The following is a 12226-nucleotide window of genomic DNA, read 5'->3' as shown; positions in this document are numbered from 1 at the left end:
TTTGAATGGTTTTCAACTCAAGAAAGGCTTCTTGACTGTGCTGAAGTTAAAGCCAAATGGAGTAATTAATTAACATTACTGTGTGAATGAAACAGTATATTATTAATTATTATTATTAAGGGAATTCTGATCACCTAATTAAAGCAATTTCTTTCTTGCTTATTTCAGACGTGACCATCCCCTGTACCAGCCAACCCCAACCCAGCCCCTGCCCTCCTGTATCAGACTGTAGCGTCTGCTGGAAGCTGCTGGTCAGTGTGTGTCCAGTGTGTGTTCTCCTCTCCTCACTGATCTCCTCCACCTGTGTGTACTGCATCTGCAGAACCAGAACCAAAGGTACTTTCTCTCTCTCTCTTTCTCTGATTTGAATGCATGGTTGAGTCGTAGACATTGTAACGTGTGCCTGTCTAACTATCCTCATGTTCTTCCCAATCGTAACAGCTGACTGTAGAGCAGAACAACGAGAGAACATGAAGATGAGGAAGAGTAACGAGGTACAGCATGCATTCACACTTACTCTACAGTCTACAGCACTTTACCTGCACATACAGTGATCTCAGTGTGCTTCATTAATATGATGCTTCTGCACCTCATTATTAGTTTTCTAAAAGAGAAGCTTGGTCTGCAGGTTGGACATGAGGACATTTGTTACACTTCGTTGGATCTCCTGCACAAAGGACTGGATTGGCTGAAGAAGAAACACATATATTCCGAAGTAGTATATGAGAGAATGTAGATCTTCTGAGAAGTTTTCTGGATCTTCAGCAGGTTCAGACGTTTTTTTTAAGTTTAGACTTTTCTTATGTTTCACCATTCTTCAGTTCATCCTGTTCAGATAGCATTCTTATTATTGCTCTGTTTGTGTCGTTTGCTTCACTTGCATGTTTTTACAGATTGAAATATGGGAGTGGACTTCATTTAGATAGCTCCTGTAGATGGTCTACAGAAGTTCGAACTGTTTTTGTGTTTGAGTTAAGCTTCTAGGTTAAGCCTTAGCTAAAATTTGGAGAAAACTGAGGTGAATTTATCAGATGTGTATTTTAATGTAAGTTGAATGTAAGGAAAGCAGCTAAAAATACCTACAATGGTGTTGACAATGATTTTGTTAGAGAATGTTCTCACATTTCACTGAAATCTAATAAAGTTTATTTACAAGTTTCTGAACTGATTGTGTTTATTGAGAATATTCTCACTTCACATCTCAAATACCAAATCCATTACCCATCCCACAAAGAGCCAACAGTGAGCCAAGGCCAATACTTACCCTGAACCAGCTCTTAGCCAAACCTCAGTCTGGACTCAAGTCCCAAATAAAATCCCAGCCACTATTGTCCAGCCTGTGGAAGGACCATGAGTTGAGCCATCATGGACTCTCACTAGAGAAGAGACTGCAGTGTGTCTTTTTGACAGCCCACCCAGCATTCTAAGAAAAGTTGATCTGTTTGGTTAATGATAGAAATTCTCAGTTTCCCAGCAGCTTCTGAAATTAGAGCACAGCAAATGAACAGTACAAAGGCTTTTACTGAAAGCAGTAGAATCAGCACCACAGACAGGGACTAGGTCTGTCATGTTGAGGGGTAAAGTGAAATCAAATGAACTACAGTACAATGAGTCTCCTCCCCCACTGAAGGATTGACGACCATGCTGACACAGAAAACCAGCAGTGAGGCCCTGCAGCTCAGGTCACACAGACTGTCCTTAATTTGTGTGTAGAAACCACTTTCAGACCTGGTTACAGTGGAGGAACTGACCCAGGAACTGACCCAGGACCTGACGTCAGGTTAAAGAAAGCACTGCTGTCACAGAGATCTCAGACAGATGAACGTTCAGTAAGATGATGAAAAATATGAAACCCTTCAAAGCTGCAGCATCTTTGCTTTGTTGTCTGCACCACCTCCCTCACATACACACTTCGTCAAACCTGAGAGCTCACCAGCATCAAAGTTCAGAGTTGTGAGCAAAACAGGAAACCCACAATGAGGCCCTGCAGCTTAGGCCAAACCAGGCCACCTGACACTGACTGTGTTTACTGATTGATCTCAGATCTGTTCACACCTCTCTGTTCTTAAATTCGGGACTGAATTATGAACTAACTGTTCATAGAATCAGTTTAGAGTTTATAGTCTGAAATGATCAGTCTTACAGTCTCACACAGCTCGAGTTCAAAGGGTCAGAAATGTCACTGTAAACAGTGATCCGCTAATGTAAGGCAGGGAGTTTTACAGCAGTCCTCAGTACCTCCTAAACCACCCACAGTTTTCCTTAAGGATACATTAACATAAAAAAAAAACTGAATTGCCTGGATTGTTTTGGGACAAGTTTGAGAATTACTGATCGAAACACTGGGTCAGGTGTCAAGTAGGCCTGAATCCTATAGTACGTTCTCCTTCGATATGCCTGGCTGAGCTAATTTGCTGTAGCAAGTTTCATTGAGGATCTGGTAGACACGTTAAGTCATGTGGTCTGATTTAAATATTTCCTCCTATCGTCTTCAGTGTCAATGCTTCTGAATATGATCATCTTTACTTTATGAGACATTTTTGGTTCTCACCCAGAGTCAGACAACTGAATAGAACAAAAAAGTTATACTGTCTAAATCAGAGACCACACTGCTAAGGAGTGACCAGTCAGGAAGCATGTGATCAGCTTGCATGGCTCTCATTGGTGAGTTGTTTAAACAGCAGTATTAACCACTACAGAGTAAGGCGTAATCGAAAATAGAAATTTCCACTGACGTGGACCAATCAGATCTCAGCAAGCACATCCGCTTCAAACACCCTCACCACCATCAGCCCCCCAGCACCAGTCTCTGAGATGGAGAGATTTCATGCTGTTCTCCTCATTCTCTTGGGTAAGTAAACTGTCCAGTAATACCCGTTCAACAGAACCTGGTTAGGAATACCTTAAACGGCTTCATCTAAAGTGTTGCTGGTGTTTCAGGTGTTCGGTTCTCCAGCACCTCTGGAAGAGTCGTGGAGATGAGAGTGAGACCAGGTGACAATGTCACTCTCCACAGCGACTGTGTTTGGAAAGCTAGATTTATATTAAAGTGGTTGAGAAAATCCTTACATGATCATCAACCACCTCTCGTCATATCAGCAGATAGTTCTGGTCTTGATTTTTCTTCACAGTACTCTGTAGTGTGGAATCAATCCAACAACACTTACGATCTGCTGGTGAAGAACGTCTCTGAATCTGACCTGGGTCTGTACTACTGTGCTCTACATCAGACAAAGGTCTGCAAGAATAGAAGTGGAGATAAGGTCAATGAAGATATTTATCAGGATGGAAACAGAACCACTTTTCTCTCTTTCCTTGGTAAGATTACTCAGTTTTACTCTCTCATTCTAGTGCTGTTGTTTTACAGTCAGCCTTGGATGCACCATGCTTTGTCTAATCTCTCAGACATGTGTTGGTCTACATAGTATTTGTACACTGTTAAAAGTATACGATCATTGAGGAACCTTTGGAGGTTCTTCAGTTTGAAACTGTGGAAGATTCTCTTAAAGTGCTTTGAGGAACCTTCAAGGAACATTTTCTTTCCAAAATCATTTTCTTGAAGGACCTCAAAGTATCTTAAAAGGTTCTTCCACAGTTTTAGTGAACTTGGACATAATATTTGGGCTTGACGTGGTCTCTGCTGTTGGGTATACTTGGTCTGGACTCTCATAGTCTTGGACTCGAAGTTAAAGCCAAATACTGTTAGATCATTCATTAGTGCCTCAAACAGATTTGGATGCTAATTAACTTAGTTTCTTTCTCAATTATTTCAGACATGACCGTTCCCTGTACCAGCCAACCCCAACCCAGCCCTTGCCCTCCTGTATCAGACTGTAGCATCTGCTGGAAGCTGCTGGTCAGTGTGTGTCCAGTGTGTGTTCTCCTCTCCTCACTGATCTCCTCCACCTGTGTGTACTGCATCTGCAGAACCAGAACCAAAGGTACTTTCTCTCTCTCTCTTTCTCTGATTTGAATGCATGGTAGAGTCGTAGTCACCGTAACGTGAGCCTATCTGACTATCCTCATGTTCTTCCTAATCGTAACAGCTGACTGTAGAGCAGAACAACGAGAGAACATGAAGATGAGGAAGAGTAACGAGGTACAGCATGCATTCACACTTACTCTACAGTCTACAGCACTTTACCAGCACTTACAGTGATCTCAGTGTGCTTCATTAATATGATGCTTCTACATCTCTGTAGGCCGGAGGTGAGAATGTTTGTTACGCTACGTTGGATCTCCCAAACAGTGGACAGAAACGTCTGAAGAAGAAGAAGAAGAAGAACGTTGAGAGCTCTGATGTCAGCACTTATTCTGAGGTTAAAACTGAGAGAGTGTAGATCTTCTGAGGAGAGCATTCTTTCAGGGTTCAGAAGGTCAGCAGTGTTGGAGTTTGATTTAGTTTCAGGTCTGTTTTCAATGTTTGCTTCATGTCATGTCGTTTGTTCTTGAGTTTTGAGATTTGAGAAGCATGTGTACTCTATCTGCATGGCATTATCTCTAGCAGATGTTAACATCTTATCTGATGAAAGTCAGCAATTGTAGGACCTTTGACAGTGCTGGTTATGTATTTTAAGGAGTTTTGTTCGATAATGTTTGATAATTTCACTGAAATCTAATAAAGCTGAATCGAACTCCTGAATGCTGCTGTTTGAACTGTTTGAGGTGCTGCTCAAATTTTCTCACATCAAATCTCTACTACAAGGCCAACGCTTGCCCTAAACCACTTCTTAGCCCAACTGCTAACTTGGACTGGACTGGACTGGACCTCAAACTGTCACTGTGGTCCATCTCCCTGATACAGGGACATAAGGCATATGGCTCTTACATACATATAGTGTCTGCAGTGGTTTCAGCACCACAGACAGAGACTAACTAACTCTGTGGTTCTGGATTGAAACCTTGTAAAAGCTGGTCTGTTGCAGTTTTACCTTGACTCCTTCAGTAAAGAGTCCAGACAAGGAACTTCGAACAACTGAACGAAACCTGCTTACACTAATAGCCTACATCTAGAACCTCCAGTGTCTAGGTACTCCAGCACCTGTAAATCAGAATGGGATTAGTTGATTCCTCTGTGATGTCCTACTGATGTTAGTGGTTAATCTGATACCTAAAACATTCAGTCCAATTCCTGAAGGCCTGATCAATGGGAAAAGCTGCTTGTTTGTCTTAGCAATACCTGTTTAAGCAGTTAGGGAAACATGGGGTGGGTTCATGTGAAATCTGTGATGTCAATGTGAGCAGTGATTATTCTCCTCCCCCACACTGAAGTTCTGATAGCCACACTAAGACAGGAAACCCACAGTAAGACAGCTTTTGACAGTAAGGTCAAAAGCCATTGGAGATGATAAAACTGAGCTCAAATGGCACTACATCAGCAATCCATTCACAGATAGTCATGGAAGTCTGTCATAGTCATAGATATACAGAGACAAACAGAAGCTATGTCCAGAGTGTAATGACATCAGATAAACTAAGACAAGAGAAGAATCGCATGGGAGGGGCCTTGAGGACTAAACTGCGAAAACAGGAAACCCACAGAGAGGCCCTGCTGTCGAGACCACCAGATCAGGTCAGATCACACTGAAAGCATTTACTGACTGATCTCACATCCAATAAGAGGCTATCCTTAAAAACTGCAAGGCCTACTTAACTGCAAGACAGTTGCTTACTTACTGATTACTGGTAAAGCACTGGAGTGGTGGATTTCAACTCCTGGAGGTCTGGATTTCTGGATATTTTATTAATAACCCTGGTTTGAAACATTAAAATCAACTCGTTTATTGACTTGATTGATGATTAGCTGATGTTCTGAGCCCAGGTAAACCTCTGTAGTTACTGTGCTCCAACAGTTTCCTCAAAATGTGAGAAAACTAAAAACACACCTCCAAATATAAGATGATCTTTTTTAAAAACAGGCCAGCCAGGAAACTGGTGATTCTCAGGGGTGGGCTGATGTGGACCAATCAGAGCTCAGCACACACATCCGCTTCAAACACCCTCACCACCGCCAGCCACCCAGCACTGCTCTCTGAGATGGAGAGATCAAGAGTCACTCTCATGTGTAAGTAAACTTCCACATCTGCTTCTTTGATGTAATCTTCTAAAGTTTTCTTCTATTTTATACCTTTATTTAGTGTTTTACAGAGAAACAACATCTGCTATTGTGACTTTCTGTACAAGAAGACTCACAACACCTTTGGACTATGACTTCAAAATTGAAATTGAAAGAATGGATGAAAATGGGAAAGACAAGAACTCCGGGAACATGGACTGGAGATCTGACTTCCAGAATGATCAGAACCAGGGGAGATGTGGAGGTGGTGGGATGTAAGAACTTAGAAGTCAAAAAGACGTAGAAGGTAGATGTCCAGGTAAGTATATGTATACAATGTGACATTGGAAGGAGAAGCTTGGAGCATCTCCAAAGCTTTGGTCAAAGTTTCTAACAGAGTTTTAATGAAATGTTGTTTTTCCACTTTCCAGAATCTCTGGAGCAGATGTGGAGATGAGAATCAGACCAGCTTGGTTTAGGAACTGCTCACATGAGCATCTTGAGCATCATTACATGGAGTTCTTCCATGTTATTCTGTTATGTGGAATCATTCCAAACAACTGCTGATGTGCTGGTGAAGAACATCTCTGAATTAGACCTGGGTCTATATCACTAAGGTCTACATGAAAGAAAAAGAAGCACCAAAGATAACAGTTACAATCCTTCAGAACATTCATTATTATGGAAGCAGAGTCACTTGGTTGTCTTGGTCAGATCATTCACTCTGGCCTGTTTGAGCACCTATGTTTGTGGTTGGTTTCGGATTTTGGATGCTGGACACCCCAGTTCTTTCCCATCTCTCAGCTTGTAGGGTCTGCTGGAAGCTGTGGACCAAAGTATCTAGGCACTGAGCAAACAGATCCTCTTGCCTGAACATACAGAGAGCTGTTCTCCAGTAGGTCTTCTTATCTTTTCCAGGTGTTTTCCTGAACCAAAAAAAAAATGAAGGCTCATGAAAGCCTGGAGGTTCTTCAGGCTCTGAAGAGAGAAGGGATCAACCTGCTCATAACAATCCACCAAAGCACCTGTTGGGGCACTGATGGAGTACTGGGGTTGTATTTTCTGGACCACAGATGGCCAGAACTGCTACAATTTAGCTTGAAACCAGTTGGTACAATCAAGCATAATTATCAATCAAGCATATTAAATCGTCAGATTTCATCTATGGACTAGGTTTGGATGTGTTCAACTGGCCTTAAAGGCATATCCATCGAAAGCCTCTTCATGGCCACATGCAGGCCTCTGGAGCAGATGCCTGATGTGATGGCATGTATGGTATAGATGTAGGTGATGAGTACCAGCAGTACATCTGTTTTGTTATTTTGTGCTCTATTATTGAAATAAGTTTCTTAAAGTCAGAGTTAATCAAGAGTATCTGCTTATTCTGCCCCAGAGTGAACCCACAATACTAGCGCAAGATTTTCAGACCTTGACACCGATATGCATCAACACTGATGTGGTGCAAACGTACAGTTATGTATAAAGTAAAGCAGCTGCAATATCCAGTTAATATCCATGCATTTATAACTAATGGTCACCAATTGACTCCAACACCACCCCTGGGTTTAACAGCACAAAGGGACTCAATGGAGCCACGATGTCCACTAATATATAATAACCATGTCAGCCCTCAGCCAGGGAGCAGTTTCCAGAGGCTCTACATCCCAAGGTGCCATGGTGTGTCTTTTCAAGACTACTGGAGTTGCTATAAGCACTGGCCTGCTGTGGGAATCCATCCTCCAGAAAGATCTCTAGGGAAATCTGTGGATCTCTGGTGGAGACCCAATGACTTTCACAAGGAAAAACTAAAAGTGACCCTTGTAGTTTTTTTGAAGCTCCAGGTGGTGTTTACACAAGTAAGACGTAAGACTATACATTGATTTGATCGATCTTCCCAAGCCTGTGCTTCGTCAAACACGGCAAACTTCGGCAGGGGTGGACTGGTATCCTCCAGGAACCTTTTGTAATTCTACACTAATTCTGTGCTGCTCACAAGAATAGATTCTCGCCCATGGTCTGATTGAGTCAGCAAAATCCTCCTGATGCTACAGAATAGTCACCAGTAATTCAGAACAGACAGAAATGGTAGGTCATCTGGGTTAAATAGGGCTTTTCCAGAAGTCAGAGCCATTTCTGGTGTGGACTGAATTGGAGTCGTATAGTAATCTACAATGGGGAACCCCTCCTTTTCAACCTCCATAGTCTAGCCACCCTGCAACTGGAATCCCACAATGAGGCTCTTTCTTTGTAAACATATAAGACTGACTTGAGGTATATGGCATCCCCCAAATCTGCCCAATCAGCTCTATACCTTTTACAGAAATGCCAACAGTCTTGTTTGGCAACAGTCTATGACTTCTCAAGGGTGCCTTATTTGATTGAAGGTGATGTCATGTGATGGTCATGCATCAGATTTAAACTGCATTGTTGTGCTGCACTGCTTTGAGCATTGAATAATCTCCAGTGTAGGCCTGGGTGCAGTCTGGGAAACTGGAATTTCAGATGATTTATGTTAAGGGGGTCTCCAGAACTAACCACTTGGCCACTTAGGGTAGAATGTAATGCCTTTATTCTGTACAGAACGATTAAGGAAGAAAGATTAAATTGACCACTTAATGTAGCTTCAGTCACATGGACCAATCAGGTGTAACCCACCACCTCAGTGAAGATTCTTCATAAAAACAATTGACCAATAAGACGGCTTGGGCTGTGTTTACATGTGGTTATATATATGCTGATATTGTATTTTCCACTGACATGGACCAATCACAACTCAACACAGACATCTGTGCATCCACTATAAAGACCGTTACCAGGTGTTTCAGGTGTTTTGTTCTCTAGGATCATTGGAGGAGACGTGGAGATGAGAGTCACACCAGAATTGTCACTCTCTACAGTGACTGTTTTTCAGAAGATAATTCAATAGAATTCAATTTGGAAACTGCTCACATGAGCATCAACCTTCCCTCATTGTTTCAGCATGAAATTTTATTTCACAGCTGTTTGGATCCCTAAAACCAAACCTGTGATCTGCTGCTGAAGAACGTCAACGTCTCTGAATCAGACCTGGGTCTATACCAGTACAGGTATTCACTATGAGGATGCTTATAATTATGAAAACAGTTGACCACCTGACTTGCCTTGCATGGTGAGATCACTAACTCTGATCTACAAGTCTTTCTTTTACTGTTTTTACTTTCATATTAAAGCCATTTTCCCAAAGAAATGTCCAGAATGTTTCTTTAAAGGGGCATGGAAATTGGAGACGCTATAGAACACTGAAAAAGGAACCATTTTCAAGACGTTTCCATCGCTAAACCATTTTCGGGAGATCAGAAGGCTTAAGAATGTCCTGAATAGCCATGTGGACTGTGTAAAACAGGCTTTGCACCCTGGGCTTAATCACCTGATTACCCAGTTCTCTTATTTCAGAAGCACCTTCCCTCCGATATCAGACTGTAGTGTCTGCAGGATACTGCTGGTCAGTGTGTGTCCTGGGTGTGTTCGTATCTCCTCACTGCTGTCCTCAACCTCTGTATACCTCTGTGGGCATCTGCAGAACTGATGGTACTTTTTTTTTTTTACTCCATGGAACTCAGTTTGAACTAAGTTTGATGGCTAGGTGACGTTCAGAACATCTCCGAAACATCAGGGAGGTCTTGTGACATGTCCCTGGTATGCAGTAGACAGTCCCTACCAACAATGGTTCCAAGGAAGACAACTGGCGAACCCAAGACTCATTGATGCTCAATGTCTTGGTGCCAGAAAAGTTTGAACCCACAACCTTCTGAGTTTAAACCACTGTTCCAACATTGATATGAATGTTTTTTTTTTTGTTTCATTTTATCGACAGTGGAGATTAATGATGACAGGAATAGGAGGAATATGAATTGGAAAAGCAGAAAAGGTGAGAAGGAAATGGAACAGCGTGGGGCCAGGGTTAGGAACCATTACTTTGAAGAACCATATACAAAGGTTCTCTCCATCAATGATGAGAATTTGTATTGGTTCTTCATAGTTTCTTTCTCAAAGGCTTGCATATAGACCCATGACAACTCAAACATCTCAAACATTCAAACATCTGAAGAGATCTCCCTGCGTTACGTTTTGTGAATGTCGCTTAATTCAGCAGCAGTTTGGAGAAGATGATGTGTGTTATGTTTCATTGGATCTCATTGGACAGAAATGTTTGAAGAAGAAGAAGAAGGTGGAGGGCTCTGATATCATATATTTTGAGGTCAACAGAATGTTGCTCTTCTGGGGATTCTGGAGATCAAGAGGACAATCATTAACCATACTAATCATTTTGGATGGATTAAACCTGAACAGATTGACTACATCATTTGGACCATTAAATATGTTGGGTTTTTCCCCACATTTTGTGTTCTTTTGCCCCCAAATTTCCAATTTCCATTTTTTCCCCTTGTTTCTCTGTTGTTTGGATTTTTGGACTCTATACCATGTTTTTTTGGTGGCTGTTTGCTTAAAGATATATAAAGAGGAATTACAAAAATAGCTTCATCTAAACAATGCATTTAAGTTAGTCATGCTAGCTCAGTAGCTGTATGCATCCTGTGCTAGCTCTGCAGCACAGACTAAAACAGAAAACCCACAGTGAGGCCCTGAGACCACCACACTGGTTCCCTTTACTGACTGATCTCACATCAGTTCTGCACTGTGCAGAGGTAACTTTCACACCTGTTTAAAACTGATCCAAGACTATATATGTGCACATATATGATTTCACTGCCATATGAAACTGGTATGTGATGAGTGATATAGAACTTAAGAAGTTGTCCCCCCCAGAAACACTCACACTGAGTCATGGAAACATCTGTGGTTAACAATGGCCACCTCATAAACATGCAGTGTCAAACAGCAACTCACCATGCATAGACACCTCAACCATACATGTGCAGGCCATGTCCTTTAAAACCACTAGCAAGTGAAGTGAATACAGTGACAATCTGGTTCCAGTGGCTCCCGTCAAGGGGTGGATATCTTATCTTATCTGAGTGAACAGTCAGTTCTTGAAGTTGAAGCATTGGAAAGAAAAGTAATGGTCAAGCATAAGAATCAGGGCCATTTTGACGAGAATGGTGATGGCTAGATGACGGTCAGAACATCTCCAAAACATCAGGGAGGTCTTGTGACATGTCATTGGAATGCAGTGGACAGTTCCTACCATAAATGGTCCAAAGAAGGACAACTGGTGAACCCAAGACTCATTGATGCTCAATGTCTTGATGCCAGATACCACAGAACACCTTCAGAGGGCTTATGAGGTTCATGCCTTGACAGGTCAGAGATGTTTTGACAGCACAAGATGGACCTTCACAATATTAGGCAATGTTACGTAATGTTATTTTTGAGCACACAGGTTAATCAGTTGATGACCTGCAGGTCAATGTGCTGCAAGTGCACCCTTATAGCTACAACTACATTGAATATACATACAGGCTTAGTTCTGACTGGCATGCATCTATACAAATATATGTGAAGATTCACCTCCCCCACACCTCCCTCCCCAACATGATCACAAGCTTGAGAGCACAGCAGCGTCAAAGTTCAGACCTGCAAAAACAGGAAAACCACAGCGAGGCCCTGCAGCTCAGGCCACATCGACTGATCTCACATTTAAAACCAACTATCCTTCACATTGAGACCTATTTATGAACATTTTGACCAAGTGATCAAACATATAGTTTTACTCAGCTTGACTTCAAAGAGCTATACATGTTACTGATGATAGTGATAGATCTTCTGAGTTCAGTAATCCAATGAGCTAGGCTAGATCAGGATGGTCACCCCAGTCTCCCAGCCTCAGTTTCTTAGATGACGAGCTAAAGAACCACTCTCGGGGCTCTTTGGTGAAAGTTGCTGCACCTCACAGATTTAGAGCTTTGTTTAGAAACTATCCATTTGATGTTCAGTACTGGGTCCTTGTTGAATCTCTCCAAGAGACTCATCCATAGAAGATTCCATGTGGACGATTTGAGAGATGAGTGAGACTTGGGCCTTTAAACCCAATTGTCTAGAAGTGAGCCTCCTGTGGTTCTGCATGAATCTGATGTTGGTTCATCCCACCTTGCTGGTGCCTGCAGGGGATTTTGTGTCAGCAACCAGGCCAACACATCATGTTCACAATTGGCTGAGGACTCTAACAGTTAC

At 42.0% G+C, this 12226-nt stretch overlaps 1 long non-coding RNA gene across 1 annotated transcript; it reads left to right on the top strand.

The window, feature by feature from the left end:
• The first annotated feature begins 6038 nt into the window (after positions 1–6038).
• On the top strand, positions 6039–6560 carry LOC140546435 (uncharacterized). Its single transcript, XR_011978347.1, has 3 exons — positions 6039–6064; positions 6138–6374; positions 6487–6560. It is a non-coding gene; the product is annotated as an uncharacterized lncRNA (long non-coding RNA).
• Positions 6561–12226: the final 5666 nt, after the last annotated feature.

This window comes from Salminus brasiliensis, chromosome 24 (assembly GCF_030463535.1).
Source record: "Salminus brasiliensis chromosome 24, fSalBra1.hap2, whole genome shotgun sequence".
Taxonomy (NCBI): Eukaryota; Metazoa; Chordata; class Actinopteri; order Characiformes; family Bryconidae; genus Salminus; species Salminus brasiliensis.
Note: the sequence above shows the minus strand (reverse complement) of the source record. Positions and strands in the feature narration are given on the sequence as shown.